Consider the following 25,446-nt stretch of genomic DNA (forward strand, 5'->3'; position numbering starts at 1 on the left):
AATAAAATCTGATCATTGTATGCACCCCTGTCAGTGGTAAATGGTTTGACTCAAAATTTTAAACTGTTACTTTTGCAGGACAGGTTGTTCTGTTGAAGATGAAAATAAAGGCAAGAAAGGCTAAAAAAGAAAAGAAATTCAACCATCACATCTAAGAATTGGTAAGTTGCAATATAATAAACATTTGCTTTTGGATTTCATACCACTTTAACAATATTGTCATTCGACTCTTTATTAGGCTAGGTTCACACCTATGGAGTTTGTGCTTGATCTGCTTCTGCAGTGCATTTTCACACATGCATTTTTGCTGTGTTTTTGGTGCGTTTTGCAGGTTTTTTTTAATTTTAATTTTTTTTCTTGTTGCTAGGCAGATTTAAAACACAAGAAGCATTAAAAACACTGCAAAAATGCACCAACAATGCACTACATGCTTTTCTGCAGCTTTTCCACTTTAGTCTGTAGAACCAAAAACACAACTTTTTGTGTTTAAAAGTCCCTGACTTTGAGAACTTTTTGGGACTTATATGTTGGACGTTTTTGTGTGTTTTGAACGTTGGACTTTTTTGTGTGTTATATTTCATGGTGACCGCTGTTCATTATAATGAAGATCTAAAGCTTCCATGGTGGAAGTATTACTTCCGCGGTTTAGGGGTCACGGTATCACTTTAAATTCCACTTAGTAGGATGTGTTTTATTTACATGTTCAATGGACTGTAGTGCATTTCTGCAAAACGCTATGGAAAATGCTTAGGTTTGAACCTAGGGTTAAGCTATTTGCCTTGAATTCCACTTAAAGGGCTAAAGCAGCAGAGGTACCCAAAGTAGTCAAGATGAATGGTCACATTTATACACATACACTATATTGTAAAAACCATGAGCACAACCCTTCTAATTATTGACTTTGAGTGTTTCATTGAAGCTTGATTTAGGAGGTGGAGCCTCTGAAACGCATTGCGGCCCGCCCACCTGTCACTCAATGCATCTGTCACGAACCTTGGCCAGCCAGCGGGAGCGAGCGGAGAGACGCCACTGTCCTCCATCTTGCAGTGTGTCTCCATCCATGCCTTGTAGCGATTGGGTGCTCCACTATCGTGGGGAGAGCTGTGTCTGCATGTCGCTCCGACCTTGGCAGCTGATCACAGGTTTTTGCATGTAAGTTCACTTTGAATAAAGTTCATTGTTTTATTTACACTGGCCTGCCGCCCTGCTATGTTCCTTTTGCATGTTTTCTGAGGGATTCCCCACATTCTTGGTGAGCAGCTGCTGGTGATTGTGCGTGTGCCATAGCCTCTCTGTTGTCCACATATCCTTCCATTCAGCATCATCCCAGATGGACTGATCATCAAATATATGCATTACCTTGTATGCTGACAGGTTCTGGTTACATTATGTCATTTATGTGGACCCGCCTATTACCAAGATTCCATTCCATCATCATTTGAGTGCTGGATATGCCTGTAACATTTACAAGGCATTTTGTATGAACATGTTTATACTTACCTGATCTGTGCAATGGTTATGTACAGAGCAGCCCCGATCCTCCTCTTCTTGGGTACACCGCCGGCGCTCCTGGCTTCTCCCTCCCTGCCGAGTGCCCCCATTGAAAGCCACTTGGGGGCACTTATGAGGGCTTGCTCCCGAGCCCTGCTGTCTGTGGCCTTGCACCCCACTCCCTCATCATATAATTTGATTGACAGCATCAGGAGCCATTGCTCTTAATCTGTCAGTAAGGAGGAAGAGAGAGATTACAAAGCTGCTGGTCTTGTGCACAGTGCGGGATCAAAATCAGGCTCATATATGTATATGGAGGGGCTGGGTGGAGGATTCTTGACACAGAAGGTGTTTTACCTTAATGCAGAGAATGCAATAAAGTGTGGCACCACCTGCCTAGAGTTTGCATGTTCTCCCTGTGCCTGCGTGGGTTTCCTTTGGGTCCTCTGGTTTCCTCCCACACTCCAAAGACATGCTGGTAGGTTAATTGGCCCTAGTATGTGTATATATGAACATAAGTTAGGGGCATTAGACTGTACACCCCTTGAGGGTTAGGGACTGATGTGGATGTACAATATATAAGTAAAGTGCTGTATAAATTGACGGCGTTATATAAGTACCTGAAATAATAATAATAATAATAATAATAATAAAGTGGTTGTAAAGGCAGAAGGTTTTTTACCTCCATACATTCTTTGCATGAAGGTGAAAAGTGCAGCTCCCCCCACAGCCCCTCTAAATACTCTCCTGAGCCCCCACTTGATCCAGCAATGAGCATGAGAGCCTCAGCTGTCCCGGGACTCCTCCTCATTGACTGAGACATTCACAGCCAGCCAGTAAGTAAAAGAGGAGGGGGGCGGGGCAGAACCGCAGCTCTGTGTGTCTTATGGATGCATAGGGTCAGGCTCAGGAGCAAGCACAAACCAGTGCCCCTATATCAAGTGGCTTACTATTGGAGGCACTGGTCAATGGGGAGGAGCCAGGATCGTCGGCGGGGACCTGAGAAGAAGAGGATCATGGCTGCTTTGTGCAAAACCACTGTACAGAGCATGTAAGTATAAAACATGCTTGTTATTTTTTAAAAAATGCCAAATCTTTAATACCACTTTGAGGTAAAAAGCCTAAAACCTTTAGAACTACTTTAAATCTGAATATAATGTTCTCTAATGGTGTAATGTTTGAAATAAGATGTATACCAATCTCATATGGGTGTAATGGTCAGGTTTCTAAAATATTTGGCTTTACTTGGCGTGGATTTACTAAAGGCAAATAGACTGTACACTTTGTAAGGAAGTTGCACTTTGTTAGGGAATTATCCCAGGAGCTTAGAGAATGAGGTGAAGCTCTGCTGATTTTTATCATCCAGCCATGTGCAAGCAAAAATGCTGTTTTTTCTTCTTTGCACATGATTTGGTATTCTTTGCAAAGTGACATTTTACCACATTCACTAAGCTCTGGGGAAAATTGCAACATCCCTATTGCCCTTAGTGTATAGACCCTATAGTGTAAATATACCCTTCCAGACAGCACAGCCAAGTACTGGAACTCCCTGCATAAAAATGCTACAGTCTGGTCCAAGCACCCACCCCAGCCTGCCGACTATACAGTTTAAGATTATTGGCACACTTAGGTTATCTCTGTGGTCTTCTCTCCTGTAAGCATGTTCACAGTGTTAGACTGACAGTACTGTGCAAAGCAATGGAACTCTGATTGGGACGCTGCCCATACTCAGATGTTCCAGGTAATTCTTTTTGGTGTAATGCTTCTTATGATAAGCATTGATCATTAAACCTTGAAGTGGAACTTTACCTACAAATTAAAAATTTGCCAACAGACAAAATTCTACTTGCAGAAGAGACATACTGGGGTTGATTTACTAAAACTGGAGAGTGCAAAATCTGGTGCAGCCGTGCATGGTAGCCAATCAGCTTCTAGCCTTAGCTTGCTCAATTAAGTTTTGACAAAAGAACCTAGAAGCCGATTGGTTTTTATGTAGAGCTGCATCAGATTTCTCTCTCTCCAGTTTTAGTAAATCAACCCCACTATGTCTCTATTTCAGTAAAGGTTTCTTACCGGCCTGTTCTCAGTCTTTGTATGCACAGTGCAGTGTACCAACAGTGCAGTGTACCATCCTAGCATCTGCTGGACACCATGATTAATGAACTTCCATGTGAATGTGTAGGAGTTATGTCACCTGGTGTGGCCAATCAAAAAAGAATCAGGCAAAGATGTTGGTGCCGGCAAGGGAACTTGTGGATAGCGCATTCCTGAAAGAGAGGTAAGTGTCAGCACCTGTGGTAGTGAGCCCTTGTAGATACTAAACTTGGGGTTCCCCAGGGCGCGGAGTCTAAGCCCCAGCCTGCTTCATCACCAGAGCCCCTGATGGTGGGGATGGACTTGCAGCAAGCTGGGACCAGGTCGCGGCCCGCGGGTACGCCCAGCTGAGGATGAGGAGATCGCTCACGGAAGCAGAGTACAATGGGAGGAGACAAACGGAACTCTGATAGACTAGCCGAGGTCAGGACAGGCGGAAAACAAGCACAGTCAGAGAACGAAGCCAGAGTTGGTACACGAGTAGTCAATGCAGGATACAGGCAATAGCAACACACAGGAGCTCCGACAACTAGAAAGTTGCTCAGGCAAAGTGGCCTAGACTGAGCATGTTTTATTTAGGCAGGCAAACAAGGAGGCGGGCCAGGAAGTGATGGAAGGGAAAGAAATAAAACCCAGAGAACAGCAGACTATGGCCATAGGTGAGCACAGACAAACCACACATGTGAAAGGGATCAGGAACAGCGCTGTGGCAAGGAGGTAAGAACACAAACAAGAAACTGCAGGTTAACTTGTGACAGTAAGTATTGTTCCTCTGTAAGAAGTTGAGCATTATACATTGATAAATAAATATTTGTATATAATAATGAGCAGTTTCGCAGTATTCTGGACTGAAACAGAAAATTCAGGATGCCGAAAACCAAAACTGAAATGGACAGTTTTTAAAAAAATGTGTATTTCATTGACGTCAATAGGCTGCATTTTTGCATTTAAGTCAATCAGATGTGTTTTTGCATTGAAGTCAATGGAATGCAATTTTACAGTAAAGACAATTGGATGCAATTTTGCATTGAAGTCAGTTATTATCAGCAAAACGCAGATAACCTTATTTTTGGGACGATCATTTTCGTCAGCTGATATATTGGTGCATCACTAGCAGTAATGCTACATGTTATGGGGCATACTTTTCAAAGGACAAATCCTCAAAACAAAACCTAACGATCCTGAAAATTAGGGAAAATTGTCAATTTTGAGGCCTTGTGGCTTTTAGTTGCATGTAATAAAAAATATTATTATTTATAGAGAAGGATTCAATTGTCAATCATTGACTGTAATATACTATACACATTCAAGTCTGGAACATGGTACGGCCTTTTTATAAGCAGCAGAAAATAATATAATCCCTAGGGCATTAAAAGCATAAGGAAAAATGCAAAACTAGAGCGTAGAATGTTCTGTCTGTTCCTCTAAATCCTTCTGCTCCTTATAGCCAACAGCATTTTATTAACAGATAATTAGTGGTGCATCTCTTGGGAGGTAATACAGTTACTGCAAACAAGTTCACAGCAGTCCAGCCATGACTATCCACAGGTGGTTAATGCATATTCCTGAGTCAGTCGTGACAGTATTCTATTACTAGGATCAACTAGGAATTTAAATTTTACTAATTGTAATATCAGTCTGCTAAGGCCATCACTACACAGAAAATCAAGTGGGATGGGGTCTTTGGAGGTGGAAAACCCAGCAGAAAAATTGAACTGTCTTCAAACTGCCAGTGTAATACTTTTCCAGACCCTTCTACTAGTGCTTGAAGATGTTGTGAACTGGTGGACTACTTTTGGTCTGGGGATCTCTCAGATATCTTTTTCTCAGAATGAGTTTAAAGTTACACGCATGTACTTGCATGTACTTATAGCGAACCCTTCAGGCCATTGATACCGAAACCCTTTCTGGGCACCTTCACATTTGAAAAAGGTACATCTAGGTTGCCAGGTATTGTTGGCAGTGGAGTCTTTCTCTCTTCATGGGTGCTGTCAGTGAATGTATTGATGTAGGGATGTATTTATGACTGCATGTACCAGTTTGCCTGTGTTTTGGTCCCTACTTGTTGAAAGCAACCACAGCATAAAATCAACAATCCTCCCCCACCCCCCAATACAGTCATACCTGTGCAAGAAGACTGTCAGTGCTTACCTTTCCCGTGTTGCAAGAAAACTTCATTTGAAGTCAGCAAGAAAACCGACACTTCCTGGAGTGTCAATTTCTGATGAATGAAGCGCCTTTTGACCAGCATGAGCAGAGGGAAAGGTAAGTGATAATAGTTTTCTTTTAAAGATATGGCCATTTGGGTGGATTACATTTATTGACAAAGTCCCCTTGAATAGCCGTTCTACAAGAAACGTGTTTAGTGGCTAAAACTGTTCCTGAAAACCGTAGGTTGTCAACTAGGAAAAGTTATTAGATCGTAAATAAATACTCCGCTCAATGTTTGTTTTCAAACCCTAATCAGTAATCAGTTGGCCTTTAAAAAAAATCATCTGTTTCATAAATCAATTTCATTTAACCACCCAACCCTTCATGACCAGGCCATTTCTTGCTATTCGGCACTGTGCTAACTGGCTAACACTTTACCCAAATGAAATTTTTTTAAAAAAAAAAATTCACATAAATAGAGCTTTCTTTTTGTGGTATTTAATCACCATTGGGTTTTTTATTTTTTAATTATAAAAACGAAAAAAATTAAAATTTTTAAACAAAAATGCGTGCATCCTACCAAGAAATGCTGGATCATGTACATGTATGTGATCATGCGCAGCGGGGCCACTCTTCAGCAATATATCTATGGTAGGCAGTCCGCAAGTAGTTAATATGCTTTTTTTTATTGAATCATGAACCTCCCAAATTGTGAGTGCATGCTTAAAGCATACCTGAAAGCAAAATTTAGATTTTTTTTTAAATCCGTGTTAGGGAGATTCACACTCTCAATGTGTCCTGGTGACTAGTATCACTGAAAGTCAAAAAGAAAGAAAATCTCAAATTTTGTGTGGTCTCCAGAACAGGAATAGAGGGGAAGTTTTCCAAAGGACCCTGGTGGATACTGAAGATTTACCTAATTTTCCAGAGATATAACTTCTCAAATAACTTGGCAGTGTTTAAGTGACTGGCTGCTAAGCCTGACTTTCCCTTCCTCTGTGGCTTAAACATTTCCCACTAGTCACTCTTAATAATCAAATTATTAAGTTGGAGACAGTTTTCCTGCTAGCAGGGTGTCTGTTTTATCTCACCCACATAAAATAATGCACCTACGGGCCTAGAATCCCTTCATAGAGTGCAATATTGGGGTTAGAATGTTGGCCAGAACTACAGAGGACAAATATTTGGGGGTACTTTTATCAGATGTTTGATAAACTATCAAAGGGTGTGGCAAGACAGTGGGAAAAGTGAATAGAATTCTAGAGAATTTCATCTCAGGCCACGTTAGCATTATTGTTGCCCTCAAAGGGCCAGTTGTATCTGTAAGATTATATAAATGTATTTACTCTGTATCATATTAAATAATTGACTCTGCATTCAATTATTACTGGTTTTATCAATAACGTAAGACTTAAAAAGGATCTTCACTCACTCCCCCCTCCCATTTTTGTCTGCCATATACTAGGTGGTGTGATAAGAGCATTTCAGATACTCACCCACCCAGAGGATCCAGTATTGTCCCACTGCGCCATGTTTATGATATTATTGAGAGACCCGCCAGCTTTTCTGGATTCTACCGCTGCACCTTCTGATGACTCTTTGCTAGGCATGCTCCCCTCCTCTTTTGTAAATGAAGGACTATGCCTCCTGGGATATGTGATGTGCATGTCCCAGGAGGCCTATGAAGCACAGTATACATCATTCACCATCAAAACAAAAAAAGATATTGCTAATGTAGAGGAGGGCACGAGGGGTGGGAAGGAGGGAAGTACTTTTTGGAGGGTAAAGATATGCTCTAAGCTGTGAATAGCAGGTGCAGACCAGCACAGATCCCCATCACACTCCTGCAGCAGATGATGCAGGTCTGCTGGTATCATGCACAAGAAACTCTTTTGGAGACTGCTCAGACAGAAAATGGTTCTGCTATGGTGTTTTGTCTGAGCAGTCTCCAATAAAGTTTCTTCTGGATGATACCAGGGGTCTGTGACCCTCCTTTTCAACTGGCATAGAATTGTATTAATCTCATAATAATTGTTAACAGATATCCAGAGCACCCCACTCCCCCTTACATCAGATGTTATGAGCCCCCCCACCATCAAAAGTCAAAAGTCCCCCACCCACCCTTAATCACAGTACACACCCCTTGTGCTGCAGCTGGGAAGAAACTGGGGGCAGAGCTGGGAAGCAGGAAGTGCAGGGTCTGGAGAAGGATTAGAGGAGGCCTGGAGTCAGCTGGCAGAATCTGCAGACTGTTGAGACCAGGGGAGATAGAGATGAAGGGGTGCTGTGGTTACACAGAGAGCCACCAGATTTATAGGTTCTATCCTCCTTTCTGCTGCTGACTGATGAGGTGGGGAAGGGAGGCAGAGATGAGCCTCTCTGCGGCTGCGCAGAGAAGTGCAGGGTCTGGCAAAGACGTTCTGCCCTCCTTTCTGCTGCACACTGTGGGGCAGAGACAAGGGAGTATAGCAGCTGCAGGAGAGGTGTGAGGGACACATAGAATTGCCTGGTGGGCCAGATTTGGCCCACAGGCCTTATATTTGTCACATCAGATTAGAGGGATCACCAGCAGGAGGAAGAGGGTCCTGATCCCCCTATGTAGATAATTGGTAAAACCTCATTTAGAATACTGTGTCCAGTTATGGAGACCTCACTTACAACAAGATATTGATAAGATAGAACAAGTCCAGAGTTTGGCAAGAAAAATAGTGAAAAGTTTGAGGAATCAAACATCAGGGATCAGAAGAGACTTCAGGAACGTGCTCTGTACAGCCTTGAAGAAAGAAGGGAACAGTGAGACATGAATGAAACCTTTAAATACATTGCGAGAGAAACAGAGAGATAGAGACTACTCACTGTGTAAACGCTACAGTTCTTGTACGTAGAAAATATGCTTTAATGATTGAGCCACAAGTGAGCTCCTCACAGCCATGTACAAACCTCAGCACAATCATTTGTAAAAAAAAAAAAATGAAACTTCAATTACATACTTCAATCAACAATTTTCTACACAAAGCCTTCTTTCAAGAAGAACTTCATTAACATAGTGACTACTGAGCAGCCAGCAACTCGTACATTATAGCATTAGGAGTGCTGTGGTCAGGAGTGTGCCATAAACAGTGTATAGAGTGCTGTGGTCAGGAGTGTGCCATAAACAGTCTATAGAGTGCAGTGGTCAGGAACATATCACATTCAGTGCAATGTACAGAGTGTAGTTGTCAAGTATCTGATAGGAGACTGAGATGACCAGAGCAGCTTCCCATGACTCTGCTGCCCAAACAGAGGGTGCAAAGGGACAAGAGAAACACAAGTGCAAGTGGATGTAGTTTTCTGAACCTCAGGAAGATTCAGCAAAATGTGCAAACAGGAGTGTCATGCAAAGAGTCAGTAGGAGAACCAGCAGAAGTCCAAGGGGACTCTGGATCCAATATCAGGTCAGGAGGAAGCCAAGCTGATAATAGGAAACATATGTAAAACACAAATCAGGAAGCAATGAACATGCTGAAGGCCAGCCAGCAATGACACTGAAACTTAAAAACGCCATCTGGCACCAACGCTGATGCACATTTGCCTGGACATCATTCTGCATTCAGAGGTATGTGCAAATATCGGATCCAGATGACTAACATGAATTCATTGATAGCAATGGTCAGGAACATGTCATATAGAGCCCAAAATATAGAGTGCAGTGGTCAGGAACATGTCATATAGAGCCCAAAATATAGAGTGCAGTGGTCAGGAACATGTCATATACAGCCCATTGTACAGAGTGCAGTGGTCAGGAACATGTCATACACAGCCCATTGTACAGAGTGCAGTGGTCAGGAACATGTCATACACAGCCCATTGTACAGAGTGCAGTGGTCAGGAACATGTCATACACAGCCCATTGTACAGAGTGCAGTGGTCAGGAACATGTCATACACAGCCCATTGTACAGAGTGCAGTGGTCAGGAACATGTCATACACAGCCCATTGTACAGAGTGCAGTGGTCAGGTACATGTCATACACAGCCCATTGTACAGAGTGCAGTGGTCAGGAACATGTCATACACAGCCCATTGTACAGAGTGCAGTGGTCAGTAACATGTCATACACAGCCCATTGTACAGAGTGCAGTGGTCAGGAACATGTCATACACAGCCTGGCGTATAGAGTGCAGTGGTCAGGAACATATCATATACTGTGTAGTGTCAATACACCCCCCCCAAAAAAGAAATCCTTCCTAATGATTATTATCATGTTTCTGTGCCCTTTGTTTAGCTCTAAAATCTTTCCTCATAAATACATTGTTGAACCTGGCAGTCAGTTACCCATAGTTCATTGTTGCGCAGTGTGCATGCTACCTTTCTTCTAAGTATGTAAGTGATGTCTACACATGGCTTACTGCAGATGCAATTCCCTAACTAGCTAGATCACTACGGCTTGCGGGCTGGATTAATTCAAGGTTGGTCCATGTCCTGTGACATAAACCCAGCTTTTTCGGCCCTCCCCCAAGACCATGCAAAGCAGACCTGATCACAGCAATGCCTGTCAGACAGAGGGGATCCTTCTTCCCTAACAGCCTTATACCACTTTGCATGGCCTGGGGGGGGCTTTTAAAAAGATAAAGGGACCTTACAGGACATTTAGCCTGCTCCCCCCAGTCCGTTCCATGTGATCCAATAATGAATGAATTAAAATAAGTAATTTATTACTTTCTTTCCCTAAAGCATTCCCATACAAATTCATGGCTGGTAGTATGGCATTTGGACATAGGGGTACTGTCAGGGTTTACAACCACTTTAACCTGTTGCCACCCATGTAGCACATATATGTGGTGGCAAAAGGGTGGACTTCAACACCCACATACCGCACATACAGTATGCGTCATTGGACAGTTGATGTTTCTATGATGTTTCTATGATGGGAGTGCACTCACTGCATGCTCCCAGCACAGAGACTGAGCGGGCAGGGAACGTGCATTCTGACAGCCAATCACAGTAGTCATATGGTCGCTGATCCTTCTTGCCGTTTAGGCATTCAGAACTTTTTAAAGGGACACAGGGTGGGTGGCAAGGGGTTAATTGCAAGTCATCTTCCTAGCTGTGAAGTGTGACAGAGCTGTGGAAATCTCAGGACTAGATCGACAGAAATACAAATCTCTTGGCAGATAAAACAGCTCGACTGCATATATTTCATCAGTGTGTTTAGCAGTTTGCCCGAAATTCAACTTTAAAGCTGGTATCTGTATATCCATGTTTTACTTCTTGCTTAGGCTGTCTCATTCTATACCTGAGTGACAGCCTAAATTCAATCCAACTAAAAAAACAGCAGGGTGGTCTTATGCTTACTATGCCTCAAAGTTAGATCATGTTCCAGGGAAATAAAAGAACAAACCACTGTGTGATATCACTTGTTTAGATCTTCAAGTTTATTTTTAATTCAACAGACATGTCGATATATGGTAAAACAACATTTGTAGTAAGCATATATTACATTTTATGCATTTTCATTATTTGGATAAAGGTATCCTTTTAATGTGAAATATGTAGGTACATGTCAAACCCATGTCTGGCACTAATATTTGTAAAAGCAAAAAAAAAAAGGAAAAACAAAAGAAAATAGAATTAGTTGGGTTTTAAAAAGCAGACCACATTCCCTCTCCTTGTCTGAGTATGATATCGACATAGAGCAGACGTACACCTTTGGGGCACCGCTGGTCTTGCACTCACTCAAAATTTCTCTTGGGGCTGGTAGGTGCTTAAATGAATTGGCAAATTTATGAAACCCAAAGTCAAAGGAAAGTTTTAAAAAAAATGGTCATGCAGGGTTGAATATTTAGTGTAATTGATCCCATATGGAAGAGAAAAAGGTTTTGGCAAAAGAAGTCAATGTCTTTGCCAATATCCTGTCACTTTTGATAGCTCACACAAGCATGAACTTGGCTGAGATGGCCGGTCAAATAGCAAAACTTAAGTATCTTCTGCGGCCAAGTTAAGTTAACAATGCGCACGCTTTGCCAGCTGCTTTGCAAACTTTTCTCCGTTCAATATTATTTTTTTTCCTAATGTCTGAATTTATTGGAGAAATGAGGAATAATAGGTTGCCTGGTTACTAGATGTTCCACAGGTGAAACTTGATTTAGATCAGCAACTGCTCTGCAACATTAAACTGAAATGAAATTGTAAAGTCAGCTATTTAAAATAAAAATAAAGGTGAGTCATTTAGAAATGTTTTATTCAGCTATCAGCCTTGCTAATTAAATTGGATTTAACAGTCATCCTTGTAGAGCTCGGTTTTGTTTCTGCAATAAAATTATACAATACTAAGCATTCAAGAAAAGCCAAAATTAACCTATGATACAGTTCGATACTGCTAATCCTATTCTTAAAAACTTAGCTATATCTAAAAAAATACATGTAATATTTATAAAAGAATTCCACCCAAAACAGATATTATTCTTTATGTGCTTAATAAACATCAGTGAGTTGAACCACAAATTCCTGATCCTATAAAGTAAATGTTAACCCAATCACTAAAATCGAATATAAGCTTTAAAATGTAAATGAAAACTTAAAAGTAACTTTTTTGCAACTTTTTTTTTTAAATCCATAAAGGACTACAAGTGTCAGTTTTAAAACACATTATGCAGGCATCATCTAATGTTTTGACCATCAACAAACCTGCCCTGAGAAATGCCATGTAGCCAGTGCATGCAGAGACAGAATAACTGTACAGAGATACCATGGGATCAACAGCTCTGGGTTTCAACAAAGGATAAAAAAAATAGCAATAAGTAATATTTTATTTTTAAAAAGTCAACTGTTCATGATACATGGCGGTTTAGTAAACTAAATGTCATTCTGTTAGTGTTTACATCTACCGTACTTTAATATCTATGCTTTTTTAAAATGTTTTTGACATATATTATAGAAGAGAAAACAGTGCAGAAGAGATCAAGATTGGGATACGTATGGATAGAATATTCATATGGAATAATTTTTACAAGACTAGGTATTTTCAGTAATTGTCTAATATAAAACTTGAGATATTGTTGCATGATGATCTGCATCCATCCTGAACAGTCCAATCTAAGTCTCAGATGTGAAGGTGACATTTACTTCTCCTCTGCACTGCATCATCTCTCTGCTTTTGTCATCACTGCTATATATTTTTTGTCCTTGCTGTTCAGGAGCCACCAGTCCCACTTGTTGATTGTGCTGCTTTTAGTAAATAATGACCCACTCCCCCCAGAAAAAAAAAATGTCATCATCTTTACACCCCTTCTACTTTCTACTGGTGTTACTCCCGCAATAGTTGTGTATCCTCATTTTCCTTCCCTATGCAAACACAATTGTGCACCAAACCACTGAACCACATTAGATAATATTGACCCAAGACTGGAAATTACCTCTCTACGATGTACAGGAGTTGAACAGTCCTTCATCTAAAACAGTCAATGTTGTCCTCACCCCATCACTTCATTCTGTGTCTACCCACCTACAAGCTACCCTTTTATTTGAATTGGATTGATCTTCCTACATATGTACTGTATCTATAAATACTCTTTCTCTTTATACCTTCTGTAGCAAACTAGCTCATCAGAGTTGGACGCGGAGTTCCCCCTTTTTCTTTTCTTTGTATTGGAAGTATTCCTCTCATTCCCTTCCTCCTCCCTTCCTGAGAGGCAAACGTTATCTCCTGACAGATGGTGTGGGTCAACCAGGTTAAGACATCCTGAGTCCAGGTGCCAGGCAGTCTGCTGAAGTGTAACCTTCGTCACCCAAAACTGTGTAGGCCCACACATCATAAAACTGACCAGCAATTAATTGAACATTCCTCAGGTCAACTGTATGTTTCATGTCATGGATTATGACAGATGTGGGTTCGAATTCAGAGTTCTCCTGACCCCTCCCAACACAGCGTAGTCAGAGCAACCCCCCCTTTCAGAGGGATTTTTAAAAAGGGACAGGCTAGCAAGCCTGGGAGCTTAACACACATCTCCTGAGTGTAACATCGTAACAGAGGAGATCAAAGACCCTTCCTGCTCTGCACTTGGATCTGCTTACAAACCAAGGCATATTGGCAAGTAACTTAACTCTTTAATTTCCTTCCTATTATCTCTTTGCTGTACCTTTATATGCATATATATATATATAGTTACATTTTCTTTGTAAATATTTTATTGCACCTGTTTGACTCTTTTAGTAATAAATCTTTCTTTCTGAAAATGTTAAACTGTTTCTAAGCGCTTACTTGCAATTCACAAATTCCTGCCTTTGAAGAGACGCTACTGTGTTTGTTTAATCCTCTGCCCAATCGGCCTGCGGTGACCGTATTGGACAGGCGACTTTTCAATCATTATAGTGTATATTTGATAACGGGAGTTTCCCAGTCTCCAACAAAAGTGGTGGTGGCAGTAGAGGGTTAGTTGCGTAATTAACCTGACCCAGTAACAAGCGCATTTAGGCTGCAGGCACCGATTGTGGCCCATTAGCTGGACAATCGCGGTGCAGGGTGCAGCTGGGTGTGGCCTTGTTATGCGCATCACACCGCGGTTTTAGATCGGCCGGTCCTTCGGTCACGAGTTTGGTGAGAAGGTCTGGGGTTTGACGCCGCAAGCGGGACGTATTACTGTTAGTCGCGGTCGTGCGATTGTCGCCTGTTGGTGGTGGCGACCGTGCGATCCGTGACACCTTCAAAAAAAGGTTGACAAGATACGTTGCTTCCAACTATCACACAGGACACATTGAGTGTACATTTTCACCCCTCTGGAGACAGATCAATCACCTGTTGGTCAACTCAGCTTAAAAATATTATTTAAAGTAAATGTACAGACAAGTTTTGTAATTCAGTGAATTTTAGCAACAGATGATTACTTACTTTCTGATTTTTTACAGCCTATTTAATTATAATTATTATGTAATTGTAATTCATATAACCCTGTTATCTTTAAAATCGAACTCCAGCTTTCATGTGACATTAATTGTTTTTTTTTGGACCAAACTGGTCCAAACAAACTATTTCCTTTATACTACTATGTGGCTACTGTGTGCACTGTATCATACTGTTTCAGCATTAGCTACATACAGTACATGATGCTGTGTTCTAGCAGCATTACAGACGACTTCCATAATCAACCTAAATGCTCATTTGCTATGCAGGAGAAGCCTTGTATTTTTATCAATTGATACAAGGATTCCTCTGATTGGCTGAGGTGGAAATTGTGATGTCATCTGCCTGCCTCTCCATCTTGGATAATCAAAGGGAGCCTTGTATTCACTGATAAAAATACAAGACTTCTGAGTGGTGGAGATGCGATCGGGCTGACACAAATTTGTTCTGGCAGTAGATGGGAAGTCACCCGTACTACTGCCAGAAAACAGCATTGCATACTACACTTAGCTAATGCTACAACAATAATATTATTATATTATTATTATACAGGATTTATATTGCGCCAACGGTTTGCTCAGCGCTTTACATTATAGTGGGAGACAATACAGAAACAATACAGTTCAATACAAGAGGGATTAGAGGGCCCTGCTCCTTGGAGCTTACAATCTAGGAGGATACAGAATACACGGTGGCCACATAGTAATGTAATGGAAATAGTTTGGCCCAAACTAACGTTTTGGTCACATGAAAGCTAAAATTCTACATTAAATTAGCAAATGTCAAATAGATATATCTTACACTCCTTAAACTTTACCTGTTACATCTAGAACACCAGGATACATTTATAAAGCAGTCAATGTGATTTTCACTAAACATTCACAACCGCATATAGCTGGAAGATTCACTTCCAATAAATGTTCGGTGAATGTCAGATTTACTACTTTATCAATATGCCCCTTACTAATCATATTACTGTACGATGCTCTGTAGACATAATGCTTTTTAGCAGGGGGTCCCTGAGACCTTAAAGTAATTTCACGCATTCCTCAATAGAAAAATGTAATAAATGCTGGCATAGACACTCATAGTCTTTTGAGATTTCCAGAATTGTCTTTATAGAATTATCTTCTGAGCCCTTCTGTGGCTACCCTCCATTGGAATTCAATTTTTCTTTTTACAGATTCAGTTTAGTTTCCGCTTATGAAGCAAGTTAGAGACGGTTATTTACATTAACATTCATGCACGTGGTTTAGCCTAAAACATAGAGTGTATTTTTGTTAAACCGAATATGAATATGCAAAATGCGGAATAATGACAGCTACATTTTGAAAATAAAAGCTTACAGATGTTATTTTTGGCTTGGACCAGATATAATGTCTAAATGACCATATAATAAGTCGTTTATACATTGCAGAGTCTAAAGTTTTGTAGACATTACAATGACATCATAGCAGCTTTAACCATGCATCACAAAAATTTGGCAAGTCTATCTAATAAAATGGCTTACATGTAAGGATAATCAATTAACATCATGAACCAGCATGTACTAAGGAGGGCAAAAGTCAAGGTATTGCATAACATATCTTGAGCCACATAAAATATTAATGCCCAGTTGCAATGCTCATTCAAAGCAGAGTCTTTTCAAAGCCCAACCACAACCACCTATACTCAGCTTTGAAGCATTCTTTCCTACCATTTCATTCCTTTCTAGCAGCTACCACTAAAAAATGGAGAAGCATGTGTCCTCCGAACACAAGGCAGTGCTTAACAGCCAATGCTAGGCTTGCACACATGACAGGTGTGTGTGACATCATCAACCCTGTGCAAGCTCTGATACCATTCAGCACATAGCCTACAAAGGGTATTGTGCAGAGACTTCAACAGAAGAAGCAGCAGGGGTGGACTGTAAAGGTAAATATAAGTGGAGGTGGTGGTGGTGGTGGGGGGGGGGGGCTTTTAAGAGACTCTATGCCTTTTCTCTGCATGAACAAAGTGGCAAAATCTCTTCAACCCTATAATATTGTGATGGTAGATGCCAACAGTTTTCTGCATCCTTTTTTTTTAAGGCAAGGGAAGTGTTGTATGCTTAATATACAGTAGTCTTACATAGAAAGTTGAGTACATATGGCTTTCCAAATTGTAAACAGTGTGCCTCATTGACCTAAAAACCAATGAGTTGTGGGACCTCGGGTTTGGGAAGAGGGTTGGAGCTGTTCATGTCTTAAAGCCCTAGTCATGAGTAGCATCAAGTGTTGGCACCTTTTGGCTTCTCCTGGAACCTGACCAGATAAACATGTTCCTACAGCCACTTTTCGGTAAGCAGTCTTAGGCCATTATGTCAGTTGTATAAAACTATGTTTTCAACTGACAGTAAGATATGGATTTAATGAATATATTTAAAGACATTTAACAGCTGTAGCTCTAACTATATCTTTGTTATAGATAAGTAAATGCTTTTGATGCATTAATAGCCAGCGCTGAAATGCAAATGAGTGAAAAAGATATATTGTAAATTGGATGAAAAATTGCTTTTTTGAGCACTCCTATTTACTTAAACCGAACCACCCACGCTGAAGCGCCAAAACATACGGAGTTATTCTCAGAATAAATAGAAAAATCTGTCAACAGGACGTGAAAGTCAGAGCAAGTGGATGTTTACATTTCTACTATAGGGGTGGCATTCACTTGATATATATTTTACAAAACATTTTTCTTAATTACGGTATAGTTTGGTTTTCAGTTGGACAGCTGACTGTACCAGAAAGTAGATTGTAATTGTAAGTGAAATACTAGACAACCATAGTTACATAGTAAGGTTGAAAAGAAGAACATGTACATTGAGTTCAGCCAAAAGACAAAAATTAATTTGTAAAAGGAAATCATTATACATACAGTATGATTGTATATTATTAAAGGCAATTCTAACTTACAGCTTTAATGCAGTGTCAATCGCAGCTGAGCTGAATACATATTTTTGTGTTTATTGACAAATATGATATGTTAATTGAAGTGTTCATAAGGTCTACATTCAATGGGTCAAAGTACCCATAATTGAGAATGGTCAGCTTGGGCTGTGTTCAGGCTAACATACTACTGACATTTTATGTTGGGGTATTTAATTAAAAAGAAAGTATAATGTACAGTCCTGGACAAAAATATTGATACCCTTGCATTTCTGTCAGATAGTGCACCACTTCGCCCAAAAAATTGTTGCAATTACAAATGTTTAGGCATTCTCATGTTTTTTTCTATTGTTTGTATCGGTATGACACAAAAAAGTGGAGAAACAAAAAGACAAATCCGACACATGACAATTGCTCCAGGTCTCTCAGATTATAAGGGTTCCTTTTCCCAACTGCTGTTTTGAGATCTCTAAACAGGTGCTATATGGGATTGAGATCTGGACTCAATGCTGGCCAGTTCAGTACTCTCCAGCACTTTGTCTTAAACCGTTTCTGGGAGATTTTTCACGTGTGCTTTGGGTCATTGTTCTGCTGTAAAACCCATGACCTCTGAGACCAAACTTCCTGACAATAAGCCCCACATTGCACCCCAAAATTCTTTGGTAGTCTTCATATTTCATAATGCCAAGCACACGATCAAGACATCCAGTCCCTGAAATAGTAAAACAACCCCAAAACATTAGTGAACCCTTACCATGTTTGACTGTAGGGACTATATTCTTTTCTTTAAAGACCTAATTTCTTTTTCTGAAAACAGTAGGATGATGGGCTTTACCAAAAAGCTGTAATTTAGTTTTGTCTGTCCACAGCACATTCTCTCAAAAGTATTTTGGCTTCCTCAGGTAAGTTTTAGCAAACTCCAAAATGTTGTTTTGTTATGTTTCTGTGTCAGCAGTGGGGTCCTCCTGGGTCTCCTACCATAGCACCTTTGATCAGGTTTTTTTCTTTTGTCTACATCTAGGGGGATTAGCTACAGTGCCATGGGCTGTAAACCTCTTGACAATGTTGCACATAGTGGACACAGGAACATTAAGATTTGTTAATTGATACCGGTGAATTTAATTACAAATTACAGGAGCATCATAAACTTGGGATGCAATTATTTCTTACAATTTTGAGAAGGTGCCAATAATTATGTCCAGTCCATTTTTGGGGTTTTGCATGGAATGTGTCAGATTTGGCTTTTTGTCTTTCCACTTTTTTGTATCATACCAATACAAACAAATGAACTAAAGACGAGAATGCCAAAACATTTGTAGTTGCAGAAATTTTCTGGGCAAAGTAGTGCATTATCTAACAGAATTGCAGAGTGGTCAATATTTTTGGCCATGACTGTATGTGTGTGAACCCTTGTTTTTACTTATTTCCACAGTTGTTTACTTAAAAAATATCTAAAGACCAACATTTTTCTCATTTTGGATACAGTAGGGAATAGTTAACAACCCCAGGTTTTTTATATCTATGTCTCATTGAGGAAATTTCTTTTAAATTCCTGTATCGTAGACAAAATAGAAAGCAAGAGTAAAATTGCCTCTTACACAGCTGTTAGCCTGTGGAAAATTAACCAACTAATCATGTGCTGGTCACAACCAAAACAAATCAGCATTTTCACCTACTTTCAGTTTGAATTCAGGTCCACTTTATAAGCTGATATTCAGTCCATAAGAAATACATTGTTTTAAATGTATTGGCTGAACTTATGAGGACAAATAATTATTGAAATATAGAACCTGATCCAGTTTTGGAGACCTCACTACCAAAAACAAATCAGGTGAGACTGCAGGGACTTCATATGTACCGTCTTTGGAAAAGAAGGGAAAGGGGGAACATGACTGAAATCTTTAAATACATTAAGAGTGTAAATAAGGTTCAGGAGGGCAGAATTTTCAATATGAAGCTAAGAGGTCAGAAGCAAATATGCAGAGTTCAGAAGTCAGGAGTGAGTCATTGCAGAGAACCTAGGTCAGTGCTAAGTAACACAGAGAGAAGGGATCAGCAGTAAGTAATGCAGAGTGAAGAGCTCTGTTGGTAGTCTTAATTCCTTCTTTTCTCTTATGTAGCACCCTCTAGCTTAGCTAGGTAGCATTTTTGTTAGTCAGAGGCTTGTTAGAAGCCTGGGATGAGTCAGCCTGGGAGTGAGGTAGTGAGTTCCCCTCAGGACAAGCTGGGAGGCTCTACAGGTCAGGACTTTTGGTGGACCCCCTCACCCTTCCAGAAACTTCTGGTACTTTCTGAAGAGGTGCGGAGGAGGGAAGGAGGCCCAGATGTGCATGTTTAAGGGAACTTGGCCAATCCCCAGGCAAGAGGCTGGGCATGGTGACCAAGGACAACTCGTAAGTATGACAGAGCCTGTGCAGTAGAGGAGTTGGGTGGAAGATGTACTGAAGGAAGGTGCTGGAGAGTTGAGCCTGGGGGGGGGGGGGCAGGGAGGGGAGACTATCAACAGGCTGGTTGCTGGACAGAAGGATCTCCACTGTGCCAAGTCTCCTAGGGAAGAGGGAAGAAGCCAGCTCAGTGTAAGGTCTGACAGCAGCTGCAACACACCAAGCTAACAGGACAGGATAGTATGAGTACTTCTGTACCCCCTGGGCTAGATAAAGGGTGAGCGCAGTCAGGTGCAAGACGATGTGGAGAATGCATGTTACCTGGCCGTGCAGAGCTAGGGGGGGCTCAATCAAATTCAACTGCTCCTGTGGGGGTAGCGCTACACTTATATTTATCTTTTATTTATCTCTTACCTCCTCTCTTTCTCTTTTTTTTCTCTCTCCTATTTCTCTCTACCTTCTCTCTCTCTTCTCTGTTCCATCCTCATTCTCCTGTATACTTCTTTCCTCTCTCATCTTTGTTTCTCTCTCCCTTCATCATCCTTATTGCTGTCTTCCTTCCCCTCCTTTCTTTTTCCTCTTTTTCTTCTTCTGTCACGCTTATTCATTAATCCATGTTTGTAAACTCTATTTTTCTTCCTTTTTTCATCACTTTCTCATTCTTACTTTTCTGCCCTTTTATTTCTCATTTTTTCTTCTTCTCTTCCCTTACTTTCTATCCCCCCTCCCCACTTTTTTTGCATCTTTTGTTTTTTCACATTCCTTTCTCTCTCTGTTTTTGGTGTGTTCTCTTCTTGCAAGACAAAGATGCTAATAGAGGCTGATTATATTTTCCAATCATATTAAATCCAGGTTCAGCACACATAATAACTTTGTCAGCTTCTTGGGTAGCCTGTTTATGACCTCAGATCACAGTCCTCTAATGAACAATAATCGCTTAGAAACACTAAAGTTACAAACTAAAGTACCATACACCTGGAGCATTTACCTTATGGAAAGCACACATTTTTATAAAGGTTATACAATAAAATGTTTAATGGTACACAGTGTGCAAATATAGACGACGGGATGAACTTACTTAATTATACTGCTTTTTAACTTTTTGCATTCTCCAACCACATTTGATACATATTTTAAAAGACATAACTATTGAGAAGAATCTAAGGCAGTGGTCTCCAAACTGTGGCCCACAGACTAATGAGGCCCTTTGCTTGCTTTTTTATCTGGCCCTTGGGAACTAATCTTCACACTGATATGAAGCACTATTCCTCCCACTGACAGCAACAATGAGGCATCATTCCTTCCACTGACACCAAATATGGTGCATAATTCCTCTCAATGACACCCACGATGGAACACTATTTCTCCCACTGACACCACTGATGAGGGACCATTCCTTCCAATGACACCAACAATGGGTACTATGCCTCCCATTAATACCAATGATGGGGCACGATTCGTCCTCCTACTGTCCATGCATGCTGTGTACTTATTTTACTATCACTTACCACCAAATCTGAGGCATTGTTTACTTCCACTGATGCTAGGGCATTTCTTCCCCCCTCTGGCCACAGTCTGCCCCCCCCCCTTCAGGTCTAAAGGACAGTAAACAGGCCCTTTGCTTGGAAAGTTTGGAGACCCTTGATCTAGGGCAACATGTTTTAAAAATAGTCCTTAGTTCACCTTCAGGGTTTTTAGTCAGAGAACTGATTGTGATGGCTGTAATAGCCAAGCTTAAATTGGTGGTCCTTCACGACAGAGAGTGTCCACAAAGGCTGGTGAACCTTTAAATAGAACGTATCAGAATGTTAATATGGCAACTATCATTTATGAGGATTAAATGTCACCAGAGGTTTAACAGTTGCTGGTATGTCAGCTAGCTGACTTCACACATACTCCTAAAGTCTAAATGTTCAGTGTTGTCAGGCAGTTAGCAGACAATTGTTAGACTTCAGATGACCACTGACCCCACTAACCCCCTAACACTTCAGCCAAAGATTATGATTGGATAAACGAGACTGTGCTATCTGTGTGGTTATAAGTACTGAGGTATGTTCCTAACACTCATTATAAGTAATGAAGTGGCTTGGATAAGCTGAGAAATGTCTCAGCATTGCAGAACAAGCCCAGTTGAGTCCGAATAACTACTATTACCTATAAGGGAGAAATATACATGTTTTAGGAGGATGCACAATTATAAAATATTGAAAATTGAATATTTAAATTCCATAAGCCCAATGTTGACTGGTTGTCTTGTATCATATCAAGACTAGTCTGGTTGTCTGTTCTTTTGATAAAATAAAAAAATCCACCTCTCAAGCCAGACCCGGACTGGGACAAAACATAAGCACTGGCATTTTAGACTGAGCAGCTCACATCCCCCACAACAGCCGGCAGAAGAGAGGAGGGAGGAACCCGGCAGTGCTGTGAGGGAAGAGGGGACTAGGAGAGAGGACAGGTGCCCAGGGGCAGCAGAAAGAAGATGGATAGGAGCAGAGACATAACTAGAACCTTGAGGTCCCTGGTGCAAAAAACCATAAAGGTCTCTCCTAACCACTGGTCCAAGGGCCTTTCCTTCCAGGGTACTTCCCACTGATCCCAGGACCCTTACTCCCATTGTGGAGCCATTCGTTAAGGTCCTGATATGGGACTCTTTCACATATTCTGCAGCAGGGACCCCCCACAGTGGTGGAATGCTGGAGGTCAGTCTCAAGTGTGACCTTTGCATCCCAGTAGCTTCGCGAACGGGTGCTAGCAATATTTTTGGGTTTCTGTAGGACCACCATGGCTCTGCCCTTAGTGACAGGAAGGCTGCATGGGTCCCCTGGCTCTCCACCAGTGAAGCATTATACAATGGGGGGGGGTCATAGTGCAGTATACAGCGTGGGGGGGGAGCAGTATATGGGGAATGGGAGCAGTGGGCAGTATAAAGTGTGGGCAGTGAGCAGTATACGACGGGGCAGTGGGGATAGAGAAGTGAGCAGTATACGGGGGGAGGCAGTGGGCAGTATACAGTGGAGGGAGCAGTATACGGGGGGAGCAGCATACAGTGGGGAGGGAGCAATGAGCATTATACTGGGGGGGAGCAGTATATGGGGAAGGGGAGCAGTGGGTAGTATACAGTGGGGGGAGAGGAGATGAATGAGCATTATAGGGGGGAGCAGTGAGCAGTATATGAGGGGGACAGTGGGCAGTATACAGTGGGGAGGGGGCAGTATACAGTGGGAAGGGAGCAATATACAGTGGGGAGGGAGAAGCAAGCAGTATATGGGTGGAGCAGTATATGGGGAAGAGGAGCAGTGGGCAGTATACAGGGGAGCAGTGAGCAGTATATGAGGAGGAAGGAGCAGTGCAGTATATGGGGGGAGCAGTATACAGTAGGGACGGAGCAATGAGCAGTATACAGGGAGAGCAGTGAGCGGTATACGGGGGGAGCAGTGAGCAGTATAGGAGGGGGCAGTGGGCTGTATACAGTGGAGGGGGGAATGAGCAGTATATGGGGGAGCAGTATACTGTGGGGAGAGAGAAGTGAGCAGTATATGGGGGGGAAGCAGTATACAGGGAAGAGGAGCAGTGGGCAGTATACAGGGAGAGCATTGAGCAGTATACAAGGGGGACGGAGCAGTGAGCAGTATAGAAGGGGGACGGAGCAGTGAGCAGTATATGGGGGGGGATGGAGCAGTGAGCAGTATACAGTGGGGACAGAGCAGTGAGCAGTATACAGGGGGGCAGTGGGCAGTATACAGGGGGGAGCAGTATACAAGGAAGGGGAGCAGTGGGCAGTATATGGGGGGGGAGCAGTGAGCAGTATACGAGGGGGAGGGAGCAGTGAGCAGTATAGGAGGGGAGCAGTATACAGTGGGGATGGAGCAGTGAGCACTAAATGGGGGCACCAGGGAGCAGTATTTGGGGGGAGCAAAAAGCGGTATATGGGGGGAGCAGTATACAGTGGAGATGGAGCAGTGAGCACTAAATGGGGGCACCAGTGAGCAGTATACAGTGGAAGGGGGAATGAGTAGTGTACTGGGGGGAGCAGTATGCAGTGGGGAAGGGGAGCAGTAAGCAATTTGGGGGGGAGGCAGTATACAGTGGGGAAGGGGAGAAGTGAGCAGTTTGGGGGGGAGGCAGTATGCAGTGGGGAAGGGGAGCAGTGAGCAGTTTTTTTGGCTGGCAGTATACAGTGGGGAAGGGGAGCAGTTTGGGGGGTGCATTATACAGTGGGGAAAAGGAGCAGTTGGGGGGGCAGTATACAGTGGGGAAGGGGAGCAGTTTGAGGGGGGCAATATACAGTGGTAAAGGGGAGCAGTTTGGTGTGGGGGGGCAGTATACAGTGGGGAATGGGAGCAGTTTGGGGGGCAGTACACAGTGGGGAAGGTGTGCAGTGAGAAGTTTTGGGGGGCAGTACACAATGGTGAAGGGGAGCAGTTTTGGGGGGCAGTGCGCAGTGGGGAAGGGGAGCAGTTTGGGGGGCAGTATACAGTGGGGAAGGGGAGAAGTTTGGGGGGGCAGTATACAGTGGGGAAGGGGAGCAGTGATCAGTTTACAGGGAGGGGGGCAGTAAACAGCATGAAGTGTACTAAGCACAATAGGAAGTTGAAGCATTGCAGATGGAGGGGCTTGCTCCAAGAGTCACCATACGGATGAAGGCGAAGGCTCCCGAGTCAACATCTATGCTCCTCCTCCCAGTTGAAGACCATTTTCAACAAGAGCAGCCACCCGTGCAGGTGAGTTAAGATGGCCACACCCCCGCCCCACCCACCAGCTCGTTCAGCCAGCAGAGAAGCCAAGTTGGGAGAGATACCATTGGGTCTGCCAGCCACAGGAGGTTACATGCCGGACATATAAGCTGCGCTGCACCCCGGGGAGAAACCAGAAGCAGCCTGTTGCTCCCTACACGTTCCATGGTCGCATAGATAGAGGAGTCCGCACAGGCTCCCTGCAGCATGGCCTGGGTGGCACATAGGGGGCCAATCCGTCTATTTCTGCCTGCAGGAGGGAGCGAGTATTCAGCGGCGGCATTAGAGAAATAGACGGATTGGCCCCCCCTATGTGCTGCCCAGTCACCCCTCCTATCCAGGCCCCAGCCCACTGAGCAAATGCCCGGTATGCCCTATAGCCAGTCCGGGCCTGTCTCTAGCAACTCTCACAGAAAATAGTCTCTTGATTACAGCAGTGAATAGAAAACACACATTCTCTATGCAACCTCTTATGTCTAAACAAGTAATGTATAGGCACTGAACTGAAATCTAAACTGGTATCCAAGAATCCTTTTTGTGGTTCCCAAGTCTTCAATATAATTATGGTAATGTTATAACAAAAGTAAAACTAATATTTTGAGCAAAACATGAATGGCTTAATGACACCTCTGGGGTCTAAAGGATTAAAAATTGACCTAGGCCAATAGCCTTTAGTAATTAGGGGTTCAATTTCACTCCAGCTCTTAACTTCAGTTATTTTTATTTACCAAACACTTCCAAATCTTTCAATAAGTTAGACAACATTCAACCACATTTTAATTGCAAAAACAAAGAAACCAAATTAAA

At 42.1% G+C, this 25,446-nt stretch overlaps 1 long non-coding RNA gene across 1 annotated transcript in view; it reads left to right on the forward strand.

The window, feature by feature from the left end:
- LOC149439052 (uncharacterized) overlaps positions 1–1,189 on the forward strand; it is a 60,207-nt gene extending 59,018 nt beyond the window's left edge. Inside the window, exons 3-4 of the long non-coding RNA XR_016307879.1 lie at positions 79–161; positions 920–1,189. This is a non-coding gene — a long non-coding RNA (uncharacterized LOC149439052). The remainder of the gene's footprint in view (positions 1–78; positions 162–919) is intronic.
- The last annotated feature ends 24,257 nt before the right edge of the window (positions 1,190–25,446 follow it).

This window comes from Staurois parvus, unplaced genomic scaffold, assembly GCF_062004578.1.
Source record: "Staurois parvus isolate SC_StPar_1 unplaced genomic scaffold, SC_StPar_1.0 ptg001162l, whole genome shotgun sequence".
NCBI lineage: Eukaryota > Metazoa > Chordata > Amphibia > Anura > Ranidae > Staurois > Staurois parvus.